Genomic DNA, 24,509 nt, shown 5'->3' on the forward strand with positions numbered 1-24,509 from the left:
TCGGGAAGTCAGTCCCAGTAAAATCAGATTCTGAGGGTCAGAATAGCAGTGATTAAGAGCATTCCAGTTGCAGCTCTACCACTTACTAGCTCTGTGATCTCGGACAAGTGACTTAGCTTCTCTAATCTTAGTTTCCTCATGTGTAAAAGGGATGTAATACCCATGTCATATGGTTTCTATGGGAGTTAAATGAGTGATACATGCAAAGTGTTCCCTCCAGTGCCTGGCATGTAAATGGTATCATGCGAGTGTTGGCAATTATCACTTGAGTGGGCCTCTATCGTACATCAAGGGCTGGCCATTTGGTATGAAGAAAATAAAGTTGACTAGAATACTTTCCCTGTCATCAAGAAGTTTATAATCATCCTGGCTAACACGGTGAAACCCCATCTCTACTAAAAATACAAAAAATTGGCCAGGCGTGTTGGAGGGCACCTGTAGTTCCAGCTTACTCAGGAGGCTGAGGCAGGAGAATGGAGTGAACCCAGGAGGCGGAGCTTGCAGTGAGCCGAGATTGCACCACTGCACTCCAGCCTGGGCGACAGAGTGAGACTCTGTCTTAAAGAAAAAAAGTTTGTAATCAGTGAAAAGATAGGTCATAAACTTTGTGAAATGTAAATATATGCATAGGAAAAAACAAAGTATAGTAATATATTATTGGGAGCCATCTGTATAGTAGCACTATTGATACGGTTTTTAAAAATTTATATTCTGAATTTTTACATTTTCTAAAACGAGCTTCTGTTAAATCTTTGCTTAAGGACAGATAAATATTCATAACAGAATGGTAGAGTTTAACATGGGAAATATTTGGAATTATAATCCAAAAAACTCAAGGTGACTCTTTTCTTTTGTACTATCCCCCTTCATTCGGGATAAAGCAAAGAAAAAACATTGACATGATAAAGCCCTTCAGGGTCTGCTGTTCAGCTTCATTTCTTTCCATTTCCCCTCTCACACTCTGTGGTGCAGCCATTCTGAATTATTTTCTGTTCTCCAAAACAGGTTCAGTCTTAAAGTTCTGCTCAGTCATTCAATCAACCAATATTTATTGAGGACTTACAATAACCCCTTGCAAGAAGAGCAAAATGGAGCAGGGAGCTGACTATGGGAGATTTCCTTAGAGGATAGTTTGTGGTGAACTCCTTTGCCTAAGAAAAAGTAGAAGCCATATTAGATATTTGATTTATAGTATATTGCTTTGAGAATGAATACAAATAATTTGGGTCAATGAGAATTGTACACAAAAACATTTTAATTCTCAAGTATTACATGTTGTTAGGTAAGCAAGATAAGGTTATTGAGACTAAAATTTTTCCTCCATTTTCTCTATGGGTCTTGGGATGAATTCCCTCTACTTCTATAGCTGCACAGGAGAGGGCTGGCTTCTAGTGAGTGTGCTGTTCGGAGGTGTTGAGAAGCTTCCACCTGTGGGGTAAGTGCCAGGACTAAAAACAGATTATTTTCTAGACCAAGGGCTGCAGAAGAAAAGAAATAGGTAGTTAGTACATTCCCCTTCTTTGTATCCTAGATTCAGCAAACAGACTTCTTTTTGTTTTATTGCCAACTAGTAAATACAGTGTATTAATTGAGAATCTATTATGTACCAGGAAGTGGTGATGAATAAAGGAGATAGAAACCCTGTCCTCAATAATAATAAATATGTATTAATATTCATTACATGATGGGCACTAAATACTTTGCATGTATTAATTCACATAATCCTTATAATAACCTTGGAGGGAAGGTACGCTCATCGTCTCCATTTTAGAGATGTAAAAACAGAGGCATTGAGAAAACAAATACTTGCCTAAGCTGTCACAACTACTAAACAGGAATGGAGGTGTTGCTCGGATTTGAATTCAGTCTTCCTGTCTCTACAGCCCAAGTCTTAAGCACTTATTGTACTATACCATAGCATACATGCATCCTTTCGGAGAACAGCCTCTAGTGAGGCTGCTGAGATCCCCTTGTTGACATGAACAGTTCAGTTAAAGCACATGGGTAGGATAGAGAGGATTAAAATAGGCTACTAAGCATCCAACAGGTAATTTATAAACCACCTTGTAGCACTTTTCTTTTCTGAGACTTTGCAAAGGCTGTCCCACTGCCTGAATAGCCTTTCTTTCTACCCATAGATTGATGCACTTAAAAATACTTATATATAATTTACATAAGATGATACACCCACATCTTAAGCATATAGTTAAATGAGTTTTGACAAATGAATATGTTGGTGTAGCCACTACCCTAATCAAGAACATTTTTGTCACCTAGAAAAGTCCTATGCACTCACTACCCCACCCTTGACTCTTTCTGCCCAGCTGGATCTGATTTCCGTTAACATAGCTTAGTCTTGTTTGTGTTCTAGAATTACTGAAATCATGCAGTATGTACTTTTTTTGTTTTGGCTTCTTTCATTCACCATAATGTTTTTGAGATTTATTCATAGTGTGGTGTTTCTTCTGTTTTCTTTTGGTTTTTGTTTTATTACTGAGTCCATTGCATTAATTTGCCATACTTTCAACATTATTTTACCTGTTGAAAGAGGTATCTAGAGTGTTTCCAGTTTTTGGCTAATATGAATAAAGGTTCTATAAAAATGTTTATACTTTTTGTGAACACATGGCTTTATTCCTTTTGAGTAAATACCCAGGAGGAGAATTGCTGGGTCATCCAACATGTGTTTACTTAACTGTTTTCTAAAGTGGTTGCATCTTTTTGCATTCCCACCAGTGGTCTAGGAGATTTCCAGTGGCTCCATTTCATCACCAACATTTTGCATTTTTAGTGTTTAATTTTAATGGTTCTAGTGTCTGTGAAGTGATATCTTATCATAGTTTTGATTTGCATTTCCCTGATGACTAATGGTGTTAAATATATTTTCATGTGTTTCTAGGTCATTCACATATCTTCTGAGAAATCTGTGCTTGAATCTTTTGGCTACTTTTTAATTTGTCTCACTTTAAAATATTAAATTATAGGAGTTCTTTATATATTCTGAATTTAAGTTTTTTTAAAAAACTTATTACTCTTTAACTTCAAAAACATTTCAACATTCTAAACACAAAAATAAATAGAATGTTGCAAATTATGTTTAAGTACAGAAGGTTCTTGAACTTTAATTGATGCAGGGGTTCTTCACTTTGCTGACAAGGGTTCTACAGTTTGTTTAAAAACAGTTTAGAAACTATTGCACTTAACTAAAAAAAGAAAAATCTAAACACTGCTCATGTCAGCTGACCCTGCTTTGTCCACAGCTAAGAATAGCAACAGAATGCTATGTCACTAAATACAGAAACAAGACAACCTGAAGCTAAATAGATGCACTGCAGAGTCAACAGGTCCAACCTCACAGTGCATGCCCTGAGCTTGGGTGCCTCCAAAGGCACCTTTCCCTATAGCCTCAACACCAAGCAAGGAGCATCAGTAGTTTGCCTTTGTTGTTCTGTTCTTTTTAGAAACTATAAATACATACAGTTGATAACTCAGGGTTTCTAGCTCATAACCATATAATTAACACCACCTTGCAAATAAAAAAAATGCCAGAAATATCTTTAAATGCCTTGTCACGCCAACAGCAAAGTACACAGAATGAGGAAAATACAAAAGTGCCTTTTCATTTTAAAAATACTCGGAAATATGTACAACTCTTGTGCAGTTTCACGGTGCTCCAGACACCCATGGCCACTTCATATAAACCACTGACAATTTCTAGGGTACTTTGAGAGACTACAATATGATTGGATTAAATTTTGTAATTAAATCTAATGAAGGTGATATCATTTGGATGTGTCCCCACCCAAATCTCATATTGAATTGTAGCTCCCATAATTCCCATGTGTCATGAGAGGGACTTGGTAGAAGGTAATGGATTATGGGAGTGGGTCTCTCCTGTGCTATTCTCATGATAGTGAATAAGTCTCATGAGATCTGATGGTTTTATCAAGGGGAATTCCCCTACACAAGCTCCCTCTTGCCTGTCGCCATGTAATATATGCCTTTCTCCTCCTTTGCCTGCCACCATGATTGTGAGGTCTCCCCAGTCATGTGAAACTGTGAGCCCATTAAATTTCTTTTTCTTTATAAATTACCCAGTCCCTGGTATGTCTTTATTAGCAGCATGAGAACTAATACAGTAAATTAGTACCAGGTAGTGGGATGCTGCTGTAAAGATATCTGAAAATGTGGAAGCAACTTTGGAACTGGGTAACAGATAAAGGTTGGAATAGTTTGGAGGGCTCAGGAGAAGATAGGAAAATGTGGGAAGTTTGAAACTTCCTAGAGACTTGGTGGTTCAGAGACAGGAAGATGTGGGAAAGTTTGGAACTTCCTAGAGACTTGTTGAATGGCTTTGACTAAAATGCTGATAGTGATATGGACAATAAGGTCCAGGCTGAGGTGGTCTCAGATGGAGATGATGAACTTGTTGGGAACCAGAGTAAAGGTCACTCTTTCTATGCAAAGAGACTGGTGGCATTTTTCCCCTGCCCTAGAGATGTGTGGAACTTTGAACTCGAGAGAGATGATTTAGAGTATCTGGTGGAAGAAATTTCTAAGTGGCAAAGTGTTCAAGAGGAAGCAGAGTATAAAAGTTTGAAAAATTTGCAGGCTGATGATGCAATAGAAAAGAAAAACCCATTTTCTGGGGAGACATTCAAGCCTGCTTCAGAAATTCACATAAGTAACAAGGAGCAATATGTTAATCATCAAGACGATGGGGAAAATGTCTCCAGGGCATGTCAGAGACCATTGCGGCAGCCCCTCCCATCAGGCCTGGAGGCCTAGGAGGAAAAAATGGTTTCCTGGGCCCAGGCCACCCCTGCTGTGTGCAGCCTTAGGACTTGGTGCCCTCTGTGCCAGCCATTCCAGCTGTGGCTAAAAGGGATTAACGTACAGCTTGGGCCATGGCTTCAGAGGGTGTAAGCTCCAAGCCTTGGCAGCTTCCATGTGGTGTTGAGCCTGCAGGTGCACTGAAGTCAAGAATTGAGGTTTGAGAACCTCCACCTAGATTTCATAGGATGTATGGAAACCCCTGAATGTCCAGAGAAAAGTTTGCTGCAGGGGTGGAACCCTCATGGAGAACCTCTGCTAGGGCAGTGCCAAAAGGACATGTGGGATCAGAGTACCCACCAGGGCACTGCCGAGTGGAGCTGAGAAGAGGGCCACCATCCTGCAGACCCCAGAATGGTGGATCCCCTAACAGCTTTTCATGCACCTGGAAAAGCCATAGACACACAATGCCAGGCTCTGACGGCAGCCAGGAGGGGAGCTGTACCCTGCAAAGCCACAGGGGTGGAGCAGGCCAAGTCCGTGGGAGCCCACCTTTTGCATCAGCACTCTCTTGATGTGAGACATGGGCCCAAAGGAGATTGTTTTGGAGCTTTAAGATGATTTGATTGCCCCACTGGATTTTGGACTTGCATGGGGCCTGTAGACCCTTTGTTTTGCCCAATTTCTCCCATTTGGAATGGCTGCATTTACTGAATGCCTGTACCCCATTGTATCGAGGAAGTAACTAACTTGTTTTGATTTTACAGGCTCATAGGCAGAAGGGACTTGCCTTATTGTGAATGAGACTTTGGACTGTGGACTTTGGAGCTTATGCTGAAATTAGTTAAGATTTTGAGGGACTGTTGGTAAGGCATGATTGGTTTTGAAATGTGAGGACATGAGATTTGGGAGGGGTCGGGGTGAAATAGTATGGTTTGGCTGTATCCCCACCCAAATCTCATCTTTAATTGTAGCTCCCTTAATTTCCATGTGTCATGGGAGGGACCAGGTGGGAGGTAGTTGAATCAGGGGGGTGGATCTTTTCCATGCTTTTCTCATGATAGTGAATAGGTCTTAGGAGATCTGATGGTTTTATAAAGGGGAGTTCTCCTGTACATGGCCTCTTACCTGCCACCATGTAATACTTACCTTTCCCCTCCTTTGCCTTCTGCCATGATTATGAGGCCTCTCTAGCCAGGTGGAGCTGTGAGTCTGTTAAACCTCTTTTTCTTTAAAAATTACCCAGTCTTTGACATGTCTTTATTAGCAGCTTGAGAACTGACTAATACAGAAGGCAGCAGACACCTCTCAAATAAGAGATGTGTCAATTATGGCATTCCCCTACCCTAACGTATTCACAAGGAGACAGATAAACAATTTTTTCAATCTTGCTCCTCCTCCTCTTCTTCCTTCTCTTCTTAATCTTTCTCTTCCATCTTTCCTGGGCAACTTTACTGGGATTCTTTTCATCGTCAAACTTTCCTTTAGACTTACAGTCAGCAACATCTTTCTCATGGTTCTCCCTCAGCTTCGCCACCTTACTGATGAAAGGTTGCGTTTCACTGTTACTCAAGTTATTCCACATCTCATCCAGCTTTTTTTTGCCACATCTCCAATAGAGATGCCAGGGTTTGTGGATTCGATCTTGGGGTAGACTTCTGAAAAGAACTGGAAGAGTCCAGATGGTGGCCTTTTGAGGGCATTAGAGTCCTTCTTGCCTCCCTTAGCTGATCTATAATCCTTCATTTCCCAAAAATGGAGTACTCTATCCACCTTTGCCACTTCATCAAATTTAGACTTCTCTCTCCTAGATACTGTCTGCCACTTCTCAGAGCACTGCTTGGAAAATTTTGCAAAATTGACAGGGGCCTCTGGGTTTTTCTTGTTATGTTCTTCTCTGCACATTTGCACAAAGAAGGTATTAAGCAGAACGTTTGGTTTCTTGGGATCACTTTTAGGTAACCTGACTGTATTGTTTGCTAGTCTAATTTAAGTTTTTTGCTCGGTCTATGTATTGTGAATCTTTTTCCCAATCTGGCTTATCTTTTATTTTCTTTATAGTGCATTTTGAAGAAGAGAAGCTTTAAGTTTGGATGAAGTCCAATTTATTAATCTTCTTCTATAGCTGAGGCTTTTTTGCATTCTAAGAAACCTGGCTTACACCAGGATATGGAGATATTTTGCTTTCTTCTAGGAGTTTTATATTTTTAGCTTTTATCCCTAGGTCTGTGATGTATCTTGAATAAATTTTTGTATATTGTGTGAGGTAACAGTAAAGAATTAATTTATACTGCCTTATAATTATGTCAAGGTTTTCCAATAGAATTTCTTAAAAACAATATTTTCCTATGAAATTACCTTGGCAGCCTTGTTAATTTTAAAGTAAAATAAATTAATTGCATATGTTTGGATGTATATATGATCTATTTTCTTTCCATTTAGCTATGTATACTTCATATATACCACACTGAATGGATTGTTCTAGGCTTATAGTAAACCTTGAAAGCATGTTGTATAATTTATTCAGCTTTGTTCTTTTTCAAATTTTTTTTGGCTATTCATAGTAATTTGTATTTCTAAGTAAATTTTAGAATTATCTTGCCATATCTGCAGAGATTTTGACATGATACAATTGGGTAGACATGGCAATTGTATAATACTGAATCTTCCAGTCGACAAATAAAGCTTATTTTTTCTAGATTTTTAGACTTTTTTAGTTTCTCTCTGTAATATTTTATACTTTACAGTGTAGTAGTCTTACTTTTGTTACATTTGTTCCAAAGTTTGTTACATTTTTAGATGCCATTATAAATGGCATTGTTTAATTTTCCAATTATTTTTCTTATTGCACATGAATGCAATTGATTTTGCACATAAATATAATTGATACTGAATTTTTATCCTGTGTCTTTGCTAAATTTCCTTGTTGATAGTAGTAGGTTTTTTTGGGATAAATTCCTTAGTGGATCCTATGTAAACAATCATATTTTTTATAATGAAGATAGTTTTACTTTCTAATCTTGTTGTACCAGTTAGAACCTCTAGTATTAACTATTTTTTTAATGACTCATAATTTATTATATTTATTATTTCCTGAGGGTTAGGCATTGTGCTAAAGGCTTTATCTTTTTTTTATTTTTATTTTTATTATTATACTTTAGGTTTTAGGGTACATGAGCACAATGTGCAGGTTTGTTACATATGTATCCATGTGCCATGTTGATTTCCTGCACCCATTAACTCGTCATTTAGCATTAGGTATATCTCCTAATGCTGTCCCTCCCCCCTGCCCCAACCCCACAACAGTCCCCGGAGTGTGATGTTCCCCTTCCTGTGTCCATGAGTTCTCATTGTTCAATTCCCACCTATGAGTGAGAACATGCGGTGTTTGGTTTTTTGTCCTTGCGATAGTTTACTGAGAATGATGGTTTCCAGTTTCATCTATGTCCCTACAAAGGACATGAACTCATCATTTTTATGGCTGCATAGTATTCCATGGTGTATATGTGCCACATTTTCTTAATCCAGTCTATCATTGTTGGACATTTGGGTTGGTTGCAAGTCTTTGCTATTGTGAATAGTGCCGCAATAAACATACGTGTGCATGTGTCTTTATAGCAGCATGATTTATAGTCCTTTGGGTATATACCCAGTAATGGGATGGCTGGGTCAAATGGTATTTCTAGTTCTAGATCCCTGAGGAATCGCCACACTGACTTCCACAATGGTTGAACTAGTTTACAGTCCCACCAACAGTGTAAAAGTGTTCCTATTTCTCCACATCCTCTCCAGCACCTGTTGTTTCCTGACTTTTTAATGATGGCCATTCTAACTGGTGTGAGATGGTATCTCACTGTGGTTTTGATTTGCATTTCTCTGATGGCCAGTGATGATGAGCATTTCTTCATGTGTTTTAGGGCTGCATGAATGTCTTCTTTTGAGAAGTGTCTGTTCATGTCCTTTGCCCACTTTTTGATGGGGTTGTTTGTTTTTTTCTTGTAAATTTGTTTGAGTTCATTGTTGATTCTGGATATTAGCTCTTTGTCAGATGAGTAGGTTGCAAAAATTTTCTCCCATTCTGTAGGTTGCCTGTTCACTCTGATGGTAGTTTCTCTTGCTGTGCAGAAGCTCTTTAGTTTAATTAGATCCCATTTGTCAATTTTGGCTTTTGTTGCCATTGCTTTTGGTGTTTCAGACAGGAAGTCCTTGCCCACACCTATGTCCTGAATGGTATTACCTAGGTTTTCTTGCAGGATTTTAATGGTTTTAGGTCTAACATTTAAGTCTTTAATCCATCTTGAATTAATTTTTGTGTAAGGTGTAAGGAAGGGATCCAGTTTCAGCTTTCTACATATGGCTAGCCAGTTTTCCCAGCACCATTTATTAAATAGGGAATCCTTTCCCCATTTCTTGTTTTTATCAGGTTTGTCAAAGATCAGATAGTTGTAGATATGTGGCATCATTTCTGAGGGCTCTGTTCTGTTCCATTGATCTATGTCTCTGTCGTGGTACCAGTACCATGCTGTTTTGGTTACTGTAGCCTTGTAGTATAGTTTGAAGTCAGGTAGCATGATGCCTCCAGCTTTGTTCTTTTGGCTTAGGATTGACTTGGCGATGCGGGCTCTTTTTTGGTTCCATATGAACTTGAAAGTAGTTTTTTCCAATTCTGTGAAGAAAGTCATTGGTAGCTTGATGGGGATGGCATTGAATGTATAAATTACGTTGCGCAGTATGGCCATTTTCACGATATTGATTCTTCCAACCCATGAGCATGGAATGTTCTTCCATTTGTTTGTATCCTCTTTGATTTCATTGAGCAGTGGTTTGAAGTTCTCCTTGAAGAGATCCTTCACATCCCTTGTAAGTTGGATTCCTAGGTATTTTATTCTCTTTGAAGCAATTTTGAATGGGAGTTCACTCATGATTTGGCTCTCTGTTTGTCTGTGATTGGTGTACAAGAATGCTTGTGATTTTTGCACATTGATTTTGTATCCTGAGACTTTGCTGAAGTTGCTAATCAGCTTAAGGAGACTTTGGGCTGAGATGATGGGGTTTTCTAGATATACAATCATGTCATCTGCAAACAGGGACAATTTGAGTTCCTCTTTTCCTAATTGAATACCCTTTATTTCCTTCTCCTGCCTGATTGCTCTGGCCAGAACTTCCAGCACTATGTTGAATAGGAGCGGTGAGAGAGGGCATCCCTGTCTTGTGCCAGTTTTCAGAGGGAATGCTTCCAGTTTTTGCCCATTCAGTATGATATTGGCTATGGGTTTGTCATAGATAGCTCTTATTATTTTGAGATACGTCCCATCAATACCTAATTTATTGAGAGTTTTTAGCATGAAGGGTTGTTGAATTTTGTCAAAGGCCTTTTCTGCATCTATTGAGATAATCATATGGTTTTTGTCTTTGGTTCTCTTTATATGCTGGATTACATTTATTGATTTCTGTATGTTGAACCAGCCTTGCATCCCAGGGGTGAAGCCCACTTGATTATGGTGGATAAGCTTTTTGATGTGCTGCTGGATTCGGTTTGCCAGTATTTTATTGAGGATTTTTGCATCAATGTTCATCAAGGATATTTGTCTGAAATTCTCTTTTTTGGTTATGTCTCTGCCAGGCTTTGGTATCAGGATGATGCTGGCTTCATAAAATGTGTTAGGGAGGATTCCCTCTTTTTCTATCGATTGGAATAGTTTCAGAAGGAATGGTACCAGTTCCTCCTTGTACCTCTGGTAGAATTCAGCTGTGAATCCATCAGGTCCTGGACTCTTTTTGGTTGGTAAGCTATTGATTATTGCCACAATTTCAGAACCTGTTATTGGTCTATTCAGAGATTCAACTTCTTCCTGGTTTAGTCTTGGGAGGGTGTATTTGTCGAGGAATTTATCCATTTCTTCTAGATTTTCTAGTTTATTTGCATAGAGGTGTTTGTAGTATTCTCTGATGGTAGATTGTATTTCTGTGGGATCGGTGATGATATCCCCGTTTTCTTTTTTTATTGCATTTATTTGATTCTTCTCTCTTTTCTTCTTTGTTAGTCTTGCTGGCGGTCCATCAATTTTGTTGATCTTTTCAACAAACCAGCTCCTGGATTCATTAATTTTTTGAAGGGTTTTTTGTGTCTCTATTTCCTTCAGTTCTGCTCTGATTTTAGTTATTTCTTGCCTTCTGCTAGCTTTTGAATGTGTTTGCTCTTGCTTTTCTAGTTCTTTTAATTGTGATGTTACGGCGCCAATTTTGGATCTTTCCTGCTTTCTCTTGTGGGCATTTAGTGCTATAAATTTCCCTCTACACACTGCTTTGAACGTGTCCCAGAGATTCTGGTATGTTGTGTCTTTGTTCTCATTGGTTTCAAACAACATCTTTATTTCTGCCTTCATTTCATTATGTACCCAATAGTCATTCAGGAGCAGGTTGTTCAGTTTCCATGTAGTTGAGTGGTTTTGAGTGAGTAAAAATATGGAATGCTTCACGAATTTGCATGTCATCCTTGCACAGGGGCCGTGCTAATCTTCTCTGTATCGTTCCAATTTTAGTATATGTGCTGCCAAAGTGAGCACATATTAATTATTATGTTAAACATGAATGTGAAAAGTTGACTAACTTTTCCTATTCCCAATTATAAACAAAAATCATTTAATATGTAATCATTAAGTATGATCTTAGCTGTAGAATTTTTGTAGAAGCTTTTGATCAGATTGAAAAAAATCCCTCAATTTTTTATTTGCTGAGAGATATTTTTAATATGACTGAAAGTTAAATTCTGTCTAATACCTTTTCTACATCTAGTAATGTGATCATATGTCTTTTGCCTTTATTCTGTTAATGTGATGAATTAAATTAATAGATTTATGAATGCTGTGCCAACCCTGCATTTCTAGGATAAGCCTCATTTGCTCATGATACGTTAATTCCTTTTCTATATTGCTAGATTTACTTTGAGTTTTTTTTTTTTTTTTTAGAATTTTTGCATCTATATTTACGAAGGACACTGGTCTGTAAGTTTGTTTTTTATCATTGACCTCTTAAAGATGTGCTATCAAGATTATGCTAGCCTTATAAAGTGAGTTGGGAAGTGACTGTTTTTTAAAAGTGTATAAAACTGGTCTTGTTTTATTCTTAAATGTTTCATAGAAGTCACAAGGAAATTATTCCGAAATGAGAGGGACATTAAACACCACCACCACGATGGCTCTTTGAACCTCAGGTTTTCTTTGTGAAATTTTGTTATGAGTTTAATTTTAAAATATAGATAGGGTTATTAAGATTTTTTTGTTTCTTCTTGTTTTGGTAAGTTGCATGTTGAAGGAATTTTTCCATTTTATCTAAGCAGTCAAGTTATTTTGTATAAAGTTGTTCATAGTATATCCTTATTACCCTTTAATGACCATAGAATCTGTAGAGATACAGATAATTTGTGTTCTTTCTTCTATCTCTCAATAGCATAGCCCTCAATTTATTTATTCTACTAACCTTGGTAAAAAGAGTTCTGTTGTCTTACTGATTTTTTTCCATTACTTGATACTAATTGTATTGATGTCTCCTATTATCTGTATTAATTCCACTATTTTACTTTAGTTTATATTTGTTCTTTTTTCCTCTAGCTTCTTAAGATTAAAGAACAGATTACTTATTTTATGCCTTTCTTCTCATCTAATATAAGCATTAAGGATATACATTTTCCTTTGAAGACTGCTATAGCTACCTCTCACAAATTTCATTGTATATGTTGTAATTATTCAGTTAAAAATGCTTTCTAATTTTACTTGTGAATTCTTCCTTGACTCATGGATATTAGATGTCTATTACTTAGTTTTAAAATATTTGTTTCTTTTGCGTTGTTATTATTATTGGTTTCTAATTTAATGTAGTTGTGGTCAGAGAAAATAATCTACGTAATTTCAATCCTTTGAATTTATTGAGGCTTTTTTTAAGCGTCCCAGCATATGTTCCATCTTTCTGAATGTTTTACATGCATTTAAAAAGAGTGTGCATTTTACAGTTGTTGAGGATAGAGTTCTATAAATGCCCATTTTGTCAAATTGGTTGATAATGTTCAAATCTATTCTTACTGATACCTTTTCTGTTTCTTTCGTCAGTTACTAAGATAGGGGCGTTGTGATCTCTAACCATAATTATTGCTCTATTCCTCACATGTAAATGTGTCAAATATTGCTTTGTGTAATTTAAACCCATGTTATTCATTGAAAAATCATTTAGGATTGTTATGTCTCCCAGATGAGTTGACCTTTCAATCAATATGAAAAGTCCTTCTTTCCTTCTGGTTATATTCTTGAAGCCAATATTGTTTGATTTAAGATAGCCACTACAGCTTTCTTATGCTTAGTGTTTGCATGGTGTATTTTTTCAAATGTTTTAATTTCAATCTGAGTGTATATTTTTATTTAATTGCGATTGTTATAAAAAATATATAGTTGAGACTTGGTTTTTTCCCCTAGTCTAACAATTTCTGGGTGGTTGTGTGATTTCATGTTTGGCAGAAGTGACGTTTTTCACATGACTTAAGCAGGAGCAGAACTCAGATTGGCTAACTGTTAATTTTTATTTAACTCTTAACTTAGACATTTTCTTCATGAGGTCAGGAATGGTGGCTTATGCCTGTAATCCCAGCATTTACGCAGGCCAAGGTGGGTAGATTGCCTGAACTCAGGTTGAGACCAGCCTGAGCAATATGGTGAAACCCTATCTTTACACAAAATATAAAAAATTATCCAGTTATGGTGGATAATTATCCAGTTATATAGCTAGGAGTACCTCTAGTCCTAGCTACTCATGAGGCTGAGGTGGAAAATCGCTGGAGCCTGGGAAGTGGAGTTTGCAGTGACTCAAGATGGCAGCACTGCACTCCAGCCTGGGTGACAAAGTGAGATGAAATCATCTTCACATGACACCACCAGTGACCCTGAGACATTGGTATGTCTCATTTCTGTGTGTTCCAGTTTCATCCTGAACCTCTTCCAACTGTAACACTGTATCACCCTACATTATAATTGTCTGTTACACATACTAGATTATAAAAATTGTGGGAAGGAACCAAATTTTGTTTATTGTTACAACTTTGATGCCTAGCCCAATTCCTGGCCCAGAATATGGGTTCAACTTGTATTAGTTGAGTAAATCGATGAATTTTAGAATGCTCTAAGTAAGCTAACCAAGTAACATTCAGTATATATGCACGTATCTACAAGTATATCTGTCTGTGTGTATGTGTATGTGTCATTTTTTGAGATCTGAGATGAATGGACATACTCTAGGCGACATTGAAGAGGAGATGAAATATGAATATTGGGTCATGTAGTATGAGTAAAATATTTAATCATAGATGAAATAAGTTGCATCAAGCCATTCAACATTTTCCCTTAAAATGCAGTAGTTTCTCAGTATGGAGATGCCTCAAAAATTTTCAAATAAAACTATTTATATACACTTATTGGGTATATATCCAAAAGATATAAAATCAGTATGTTGAGGAGGTATCAGTACTCCCATGCACATTGCAGCACTATTCACGATAGCCAAGATGTGGAATCAACTTGTATCCATCAATTGGTTGATTGGTAAAGAAAATTAAGTATATATACACAGTAAAATAACATTCAACCTTAAAAAAAAAAAAAAGAAAATTGTCATTTGTGACAACATGGATGAACCTGGAGGATGTTATATTTAGTAAACTATGCCAGGCATAGAAAGACAAATATGGCCTGATCTCACTTATATGTGGAATTTAAAAAAGCTAAACTTGTAGAAGTAGGGAATAAAATGGTGGTTACCATGGGCTGGGGTATGGAGGTTGGGATACAAGGGATATAAAATTTCAGTTATTTAGAAGAAATAAATTCAAGAACTCTACTGAACAACATGGTGAAGATAGTTAATAACAATATATTATATTCATATATTTCAAAAATAATATATACAACAAACATATACAATTTGTCAAACAACAAATAATTTCTTTAGCAATGCAGTTTTTCAAAAACTGTTCTAGGCTTCATGAAGGTGGAACCCAAGTCTGTGTTTATTGCTGGCCTAACACGATGTGGGTTTATTTTTCTCTCTGTAAGTCTGTCTGCTTAAGATACATATGTGTATATATAGATGTATAAATATATGTAATTTTAAAAATGAAAACGTGTTAGAGATATGAGATCTATAATCATCTTATATTTTTCAGTAGGAAAGTGATGTTTGGAGAGGTAAGGTCACTTTCCAAGGCCACACAGCTAGTTAGTAGTAGGAACAGGACTTGTAGGCTCCTAGATCAGCACTTGTCTCACTTTAGCGTATATATCTCTTCTGATTAAATTTTCTAGAGTAGTTCTGCAACCCTAATGCATTAATATTGACTTTGGGTTTCATTCATGGTTTTGATGAAGTAATAGAAACTGGATTTATCCTTTCACTTGAAACAACCAGAAAAATTGGATAAAATATATATAACAAAGGCTTTTGAGGTATTGAACATCAAAGAACAGTGATCCCTGTGAAATGGGAAACAAATGAGGTTTGTCCTACAATTGCCCCAGCTTACCGCTATGAGAGTGCTTCCAGACCATAGTATAGAGATGAGGAAATCAGGCAGAGGCATGTGCAGGGTGATGCAAAGAGCTGAGAAGATAGTCTCGAGTATGAAGCACTTAAGATATCCAGAGTTCCCATGACAAAGGACTGAAGAGGAGAGAGATACATGGACAGCTCCAAAGTTCTACAGAGGATCACACTTGACCATTCAGCAGAGTACTGATCAAAATGTGTGTGAGGAAACCTGAGGTGGAGAAAGACCATCCAAAAAAATTAAAGGCAAAAAAGTACCAGGTGTCCACAAAAGTACCAGAAAAAGTGCTTGTTCCCACCAGTCAGACTGGAAAACCTACAATTCATGTAGGTTTTGAGTAGAGTATACAGATGAGGTATGGCTCAGTGCTGGGGAAGAATCAGCTCTACCTAGTACTGCTCCAGCCTTGCATAGTAAATCTTAAAAGCAAGACTGAAAAGGAAGATTGACTCTAAGTAACTATCACAGAATAAATATTATAAAAATTTATATGAATACTAAAATCCTCACTTAACAAGGTAAAATTTATATCTAGGATCCGGTAGAAAATGACCAATTGAAAAAGTAGGAAAATACAACCCATAAAAGGAGAAAAATCCATAAATCAAAACTGACCTATTCCTGATACAGATGTTAGAATTAGCAGATTGGGACATTAAAACAGTTATTATAATTGTATTCCATACATTCAAATTCAGTAGAGACACGAAAGATATAAAGATTGAAATTCAATATCTAGAGATGAAAATCAAAATGTGTGTAGTGAAAATACGCAAGACAGAAATAATGACAGATTAGACATTAAAGAAGAAAAGATTAGTGAACTTGACATAGGAATAGAAACTATCCCAAATCAAAGAGTGAGGCAAATACTTTAATGAACAGAGCGTTGGTAAGCTGAGATTCCTCAAGTTGCCTAATATATGGGTAACAGCAATTCTTGAAGAAAAAAAGTGAGGGAGGTATAGAAAAAATTTTGAAGAAATAATGGCCAAAAATCCCCCAAATTTAATGAAAACAAACTGATCAAGAACTCCAAGCATAAAAAAAAATAAAACCACACAAATTCAATACATCATCAATTTGCTCAAAACCACTAATGAAGAGAAAAATATTAAAAGCAGGCAGAGAAAATGAGACACACACATGGGGCAAAAATAAAAAAAAAACAGACTTCTCATAAACAATGCAAGTAAGAAGATGATACTGGAACAACATCTTCAGAGTAATAAAAGAAAAAATACTCCTCAATCTAGAATTCTACACTCAGAGAAAATACATTTAAAAAATAAAAGTGTGGCCACGTGCAGTGGCTCATGCCTGTAATCGCAGCACTTTGAGAGGCATAGGAGGACGGGTTGCCTGAGCTCAGGAGTTCGAGACCAGCCTGGGCAACATGGTAAACCCCATCTTTACCAAAAAATGCAAAAATTATCCAGGCATGGTTTGTGTGTGCCTGTAGTCACAGCTACTTGGGAGGCTGAAGCAGGAGAATCTCTTGAACTCAGGAGGTGGAGGCTGTAGTGAGCCGTGATCATGCTACTGCACTGGGTACAGTGAGACTGCCTCAAAAAAAAAAAAAAAAAAAGGAAGGGTAATGACTTCTTTGGCTATTTAAAAGCTAAAAATGATTTATCACCAGCCGATTTGAACTATAGGAAATATTAAAGGAAGCTCTTCAGGCAGAAAGTAAATGATACTGAATGAAAATATGGATTTACACAAAGAAATGAACATCAGATATGATAACTGCAGAGAGATAGAAGACTTTTTTATTTGAATCTCTTTAAAAAGTAATTAATGGTTAGAATTAAAAAATATGTAGTATGGGATTTATAATACATATCAGAGCAAAATATGTAACAATAGCACAAAGGCCTAGAGAAGAGAAATGGAAGCATACTATATATGAGGTGGTATAATATTATTTGAAGGTAGACTGTGATAAGTAAAAGATGTATGCTATTATCCCTAAAATAAATACTAACAAAAACTCTATATAAACAAAACCAAAGTTATAGCTTACAAAAAGCCAGCAATGCAGATTAAATGTAATCATAAAAATTGCCCCCAAAAGACAGAGAAAAATGTTAACAAGGAATAGATCAAACAAATAGCAAGATAACAAAATCATATTTTACCATATTGATAATCATGTTAAATATGGGTGATCTAAACACACCAATTATGTGGCAGAGATTCTCAGGAAAAACCAAGACCAAATTATATTTTGTGAATAAAAACGTGTTATAAATAACAAGACACAAACTGGTTAATAGTAAAAGACTGAGAAAGATAATGCACTGAAGAACAAAGCTTGTAAAGATAACAAATAGATCCATAGGATAGAAGTAAGTCTAAAAACAGACTCACATATATAGAGACAACTAATTTTTGACAAATGTACAACATAATTTCAGTGTAGAAAGGATAGCTTTTTTAACAAATAGTGATGGAACAACTGACTATCAAAATGCAAGAGAACAAACTTTAATTTATATTTTATACCATATACAAAAATTAATTCAAAATGCATCATAGGCATAAATGTAAAGCCTAAAGCTATACAACTTCCAGAATAAAGTTTTATAGCTTTAGGTTAGGTAAAAGTTGCTTAGATATAATACCAAAAGCACTATTTATGCAAAGAAAGATAAGTTGAACTTCCTCAACTTAAAACTTTTGCTTTTTGAAAGACACTGTTAAAAAAAAATTAAAAGACAAGCCACAGACTGGGGAAAGATATTTGCAAATCATATATCTTACATGAATTTGTATCCAGCATATGTTAAGTACATTGGAAATTCAATGAGAATGGTTAAAATTAAAAATACTGGCCATACCAAATGTTGGCAAGGATGTGGAGAACTAGGACTTTCATACATTGCTGATGGTAATGTAAACCAATTTGGAAAACAGTTTGGCAGTTACTAAAAAGTTATACCCAAGCTTACCTCATGATTCAGTTGTTACATTTCTAAGTATTTACTCAAGAGAAATGAAAGCATAAATCCATACAAAGACTTCTGCATGAATGTCTAGAGCAGCTTTATTTCTAATAGCCCTCAATTGGAAACAACCTAATTGTTCATTTATAACTGAATGGATAAACAACTGGTGGCATATATATACAATGGAATGCTATTCAGAAGTTAAAAGGAATTAACTCTTTCTATGCACAACATGTAATATGAATGAATTCCAAAATAAGTATACTGAGTAAAATAAGCCAGACCAAAAAATAGTACACAATGTATGATTCCATTTGTGTAAAAATAGATAATGTAGGCCGGGCGCAGTGGCTCACGCCTGTAATCCCAGCACTTTGAGAGGCCGAGGCGGGCAGATCACTAGGTCAGGAGATTGAGACCATCCTGGCTAACACAGTGAAACCCTGTCTCTACTAAAAATACAAAAAAATTAGCCGGGCGCGGTGGCGGGCGCCTGTAGTCCCAGCTACTCTGGAGGCTGAGGCAGGAGAATGGCATGAACCCGGGAGGTGGAGGTTGCAGTGAGCCGAGATCGCTCCACTGCACTCCAGCCTGGGCGACAGAGCGAGATTCCGTCTTAAAAAAAAAAAAAAAAAAAGATAATACCAATTAATCCAGAGTGAAAGAAAACAGATCAGTGGCTGCCAGGAATGAGGACTGGTAGAAGGTGAGATTACAAAGGTACACAAAGAGTTCATTGGGGTTAATGTTTATTAGTTCGATTGTGGCCATGGTTTCACAGGTATATACATCTATGACGAGATTTATCAAATTTTACACTGTAAATGTGTGTCATTTTTATATGCTAATTACATCTCAGTAAAACTTTTAAAGAAACTGTTGATATAGTGCAACTGTCATGAAACATTAGTTATATCCCTGCTTAAGATGAGCGATTTATGCTAGGCAAAAGAGAAACGTAACCATGTCAATAAATATTTTCATTGTTTAAATATATACATGGAAATAAGGCTAAGTTATATTGCCCAAAGATGAAAAACAGAAAAATGTAGGTTGAAGAAGCTGAAACCTTGGGACCCATTGGCACTTTGTTAGTATGTAGAGTTGAAACCATGCATTTTCATGTTAGTGATGAACGAAATTGTGGAGTTGAATTTTAAGTCTTGAAACTAAAATAGCTGTCACTGGGAGCTGTGTGGAGCTCAATTATAAAGGAATTGGACTGTAATTGTAAATTGCTGAATATGGCAATTATTGTGGCAGATGTACAGTAATTAGTTTGTAACACTAAGACTTTTATTTTGTGATTTTTGTAGTATCTTCCAAAAGAGGAGAAGTAGCTATGGCTGGGGAGGCTTTGAATTGGACTCTGTTGTGTTTTTAGGATTTATTTTTCTGCAGCAAGCCAGGGCTTGTATGTCAACAGGCAATGCTGGTGACAAGGTTTTGGCTCAGGAATCAAAGAGAGTGCATGGTAATGAAAGAGCTAAGATGATATAATCGGGCAATAAAATTTATGATTTTTGAGTGGAATGTCAATACACAAAGGAACAATATTGCTGATTTACTGGTAATAGCCAGCACATAAGTTATTGCAATTAAGCGAAACTTTAAGTCAAGTTCTCCCAGAGTGTTCATGGTCTCAAAAAATAGAATATGGAGTATTATCAAAATGAGGAATTTGGTAGTTGGGCAAATTTTAGTTGAAATCCTTGGTTCACCACATACCAGCTATGTGATCATTGGTAAGTTACTTGTATATTTTTTTAACCTATAAATGAAAATGATATAATAAATACCTTTGTAGGGTAACAGAGATAACAGAGATAATATATGTGAAATTCCTAGTACTCCAGGGCAGTTACTCTAAAATGGGGATTTGCTCTATGCTGTAAAAACGTTCTGAAAGGTGAATAACACAACATTTTCAACCCCTGCTCTGAATGGTTCCTGTAAGAATTAGAGATATTCTCTGTAAAGTGTTCTTGTATAATGCCTTGCACATAGTAGATGCTTGATAAATGGTAGCCAGCAGGCACGTTATTTAAGACACTTGGTTAAGAATCTTGAAGTAGGAGTCAGAAAACCCGGTCCTAGTTACAGTTCTGCCACCAAATAGTTGTATGCCCTCACACAACTCATTTGTCACTTCTCCTTTCTGAGCTAATGACCATTAATGCCCCTTCTACCTTTGCAACACTAAGACTTCCTTTTTTTCTGTTCTTAACTGTTTAATTATGATAAATAAAACAATACAGATCCAGAATAAAAATTCCAACAGTGAGTTCAGAAGGAAGTGTAGGTCTCTTTTATCCGCTCTGCTCCTTTGTTTACTACTATGAAATATTTCTTATCTATTTCAGGAAATTTCCATGCTATCACTGTGTGTGTGTGTGTGTGTGTGTGTGTGTTTACTTTTATACAATAAGATACAATATTATTGTAAACATACTGTTCTATATCTTAATAGATTTTCCCCCAAGTACCAATTTCTCTTGAAGAGCTTTCTACATCGGCACATATACATCTGCCATATTTCGGCTCATAACAATGACAATAGTAATAGCTATAGCTGTGTTATACTCCAAATAAATAAAATAGCTGTGTTATATTCCAAATAAATGCAAGTAATATTTAGTTAGCCCTTTAGTAACAGACATATAGGTTATTTTTCTTTGGTTTTAGAAAAAATGCAACAAAAATTTATCTGTGCACATTCTTTTGTTTTTTTGTATATTGATGAGATTATCTGTAAGATGAATTTTCAGAAGTTAAATTGATAAATCAAAGGGTGTGTATAATGGCTGGGTGCAGTGGCTCATGCCTGTAATCCCAGCACTTTGGGAAGCCAAGGCCGGTGGACCACTTGAGCCTAGTAGTTTGAGACCAGTTTGGGCAAGAGGGCAACAACACCCTGTTTCTACAAAAATACAAACTTTAGCTGGGCATGGTAACATGCGTCTGTAGTCCCAGCGACTCAGGAGGGAACACTTGAGTCCTGGAGGTGGCAGTTGCAGTGAAAAAAGAAAAAAGAGAAAAGATGTGTATAGGAAAAGTTCGATCAAAATTCTCAAATTGTTCTCCTAAGAGGATGAATACATTAATATGGCCAGTAACTGTGTCGGTGTAATTATTTCCCCACACACTAACACTATGGTAACTTGTTTTTTTGCAGAGAGTAATTTTTTCATTGACAGTATTCAGTTCATTCTCCATTGGTCACTTTTATTTTTTTAATAGAAATGACTTGATTCAACAAGTATTTAATCTCATATGGCTTAATTGTGTGTGAAGTATGGTATTAGATGTTTGGAGAAGTCAAAATTCATTCAATACAGTCTCTACCCCTGACTACATACTAACACTATCGAGGGAGGTTTACATACTTTGGCCTCAGATTACCTTTCCTAACTTATCTATTTATAATAATTTTTGTGACCACTGTAGAACCAAAAATGAGAAAGTTTCTCATTAAGGGAGTCCTGAAGTTTCATGAATATGTTAAGTAGGTGTGAGAATTTCCATGAATATATTAAGTAGGAGAATTGTTAGCATGGACACTACAACCGCAGATCACAAACCCCTGCCTTGTATGCAGTCATTTGCCACCATCTGTATTCTTTTCACTGATATGGGCTAGTGGAAGGAAATGATATTAAAAATTTATAACGCCTCTTTCACAGCTTATCCAGAGTGGCTGATCCACTATTTCAGCTGTGTACAACTAGATTATAGCATTTCTGTGTCATTGTGGAAAGAGATCCCTATGGAAAACAACAGCATTACAATGAGGAGAAATGTGCCATAATTGGGACAATAAGGAAAATAGTAAACACAGATGAACCTTCTGGAAGAGAGAAATGGATGACAGGAGGAGTGGACAGGAGGAGTGGGGAGGGGTGATAGGCACTGGGGGAGATGAGTTTGTTTGCTGAAAGCTGACATCCATGTGGGAGAGACAGCAAGAGTAATAATTATTTAAAAAACAAATATAAGACCAAAGAATGGCTACACAGTAGTTCCTATAGGCCGTGTGTTAGGTTTATAATGTCAATCTCTATTACTTTTGGCTTGAATGTGCCTCATGAAGTGTTCTGGATAAAAATGGATGCTTTATTAAACACCTCACAGTGAATAATAGCACCAGTATCCCCTCTGCCCGAACCCTTGCCCCTAGGGTGACATGATGATAATCAGGCCAGCTGTCTTACACATGCAGCTGGATAACCCAGGTGAGGGAGGAGGAAAAAGGATTTTTCTCTGATTATAAAGGGGAAGCAAGAAGTTATCCCCCATTGCTCCGGAAAGAGTTTCCTCCTGACTCAATTCCTTTGGTATGCAAATACATTCTCTGCAGGAGTTTGATAGCCCCTTGCCTTTAAGCTTTTCTGACTTAGAGCTCTGGCTTGTTCCTCCTAGAAATGGAAATACTTAGGAATATTTCCCTCTCCAGTCACCTTCTGAGGTAATCCATGTCTTGGGAGGTAACAATTCAATTAATAAGAGAAATTTTAAGCAAATGGCTACAGATCTAATTTTTATGGCATGTAGAAATGTTTCCAGGAGGAGTAAAAGCAAACTTTTGTACATTTTATAGCATGCTTTTATAGCTCAGGAGGCTATGTGTTCTTGTAGCAGGACAAGCCGCAGGCAAAACTCCTCAGACACTGAGTTAAAGAAGGAAGGGGTTTGTTCGGCTGGGGGCATCAGCAAGAGTCCTGTCTCAAGAGCTGAGGTCCCTGAGTGAGCAATTCCTGTCCCTTTAAAGGGCTCACAACTCTAAAGGGGTGGGCGTGAGAAGGTCGTGATCGCTTGAGCAAGCAGGAGGTACGTGACTGGGGGCTGCATGCACTGGTAATTAGATCTGAAAAAAACAGGATAGGGATTTTCACAGTGCTTTTCTATACAATGTCTGTAATCTATAGAAAACATAACCGATTAGGTCAGGGGTCAATCTTTAACTACCAGGCCCAGGGTGTGGCTCCGGGCTGTCTGCTTGTGGATTTCATTTCTGCCTTTTAGTTTTTATTTTTTCGTTCTTTGGAGGCAGAAATTGGGCATAAGACAATATGAGGGGTGGTCTCCTCCCTTATTCTTAAAAGAACACTGAGAAATCCTGGGAAGTTTTCTGTCTCCACACTTTGGTAGGACTGTTTCCTGACCTGCAGTGGCTGAGGAACAATTCTGCTGTCCAAGCTATCCCTTTATGGAGGTGCACTGTTTCACTCGCGTCCGTGTGAAGAGACTACCAAACAGGCTTTGTGTGAGCAATAAAGCCTTTTAATCACCTGGATGCAGGCGGGCTGAGTCTGAAAAGAGAGTCAGCAAAGGGAGATGAGGTGGGGCTGTTTTATAAGATTTGGGTAGGTAAAAGAAAATTACAGTCCAAGGGGGATTGTTCTCTGGCGGGCAGGAGTTGGGGGTCACAAGGTGATCAGTGAGAGGGCTTTTTGAGCCAGGAGGAGCCAGGAAAAGGAATTTCACAAGGTAATGTCATCAGTTAAGGAAAGGACCAGCCATTTGGACTTCTTTTGTGGTAGAATGTCATCAGTTAAGGCAGGAACAGGCCATTTTCACTTCTTTTGTGATTCTTCAGTTACTTCAGGCCATCTGGGCATATACGTGCAGGTTACAGGGGATGCAATGGCTTAGCTTGGGCTCAGAGGCCTGACACACTGTTTTGTGGATGAGCAGGGATTGAGAGTTGGCAAGCCTACCTAAGCCTAGCACCAGTTTATAGTCATTACATGCCTTGGGGTAAAGGAAGGAAGTCTTTCTAATTTGGAGGGATTTGGAAGGGTTTGTAGAAGAAATAGTTCTAGAACTAGCTCTTAAGAATGGGTGAGAATTGTCAAGCAGAAAGAGGGGTTGGGAAGCTTTCCACCTAGAGCAATACTTCTTAAAAATTTTCAATAGCGGCCTCCTGAGGGCCAAAAGGAGTGATCACAAACCTGTGGGGGAGCTGCTGCTACTGGTAGCGGTGGTAGACAGAATAGTTAGAACCATGCTTATCATTTCTTTGAAGTTTCATTTGAATTTTGCATTCAACTTCAAATTTAGAAAATGAAGTTTTACCCATATATCTTTATGATCAAAGTTAAGCTATAACCTGATATCTCCCTCTTTCTCACGTCCTCCAGGGAGAATACTCCCTTGATTTAAGAAACTGGAACCTAGATGGATCATCAAAGCAGAGCCAC

At 37.2% G+C, this 24,509-nt stretch overlaps 1 non-coding gene across 1 annotated transcript; it reads right to left on the reverse strand.

The window, feature by feature from the left end:
• Positions 1-11,232: 11,232 nt before the first annotated feature.
• LOC116477623 (U6 spliceosomal RNA) lies at positions 11,233-11,339 on the reverse strand. The gene has a single exon (XR_004250566.1). It is a non-coding gene; the product is annotated as a U6 spliceosomal RNA (small nuclear RNA).
• Positions 11,340-24,509: the final 13,170 nt, after the last annotated feature.

This window comes from Hylobates moloch, unplaced genomic scaffold (assembly GCF_009828535.3).
Source record: "Hylobates moloch isolate HMO894 unplaced genomic scaffold, HMol_V3 SCAFFOLD_11, whole genome shotgun sequence".
Taxonomy (NCBI): Eukaryota; Metazoa; Chordata; class Mammalia; order Primates; family Hylobatidae; genus Hylobates; species Hylobates moloch.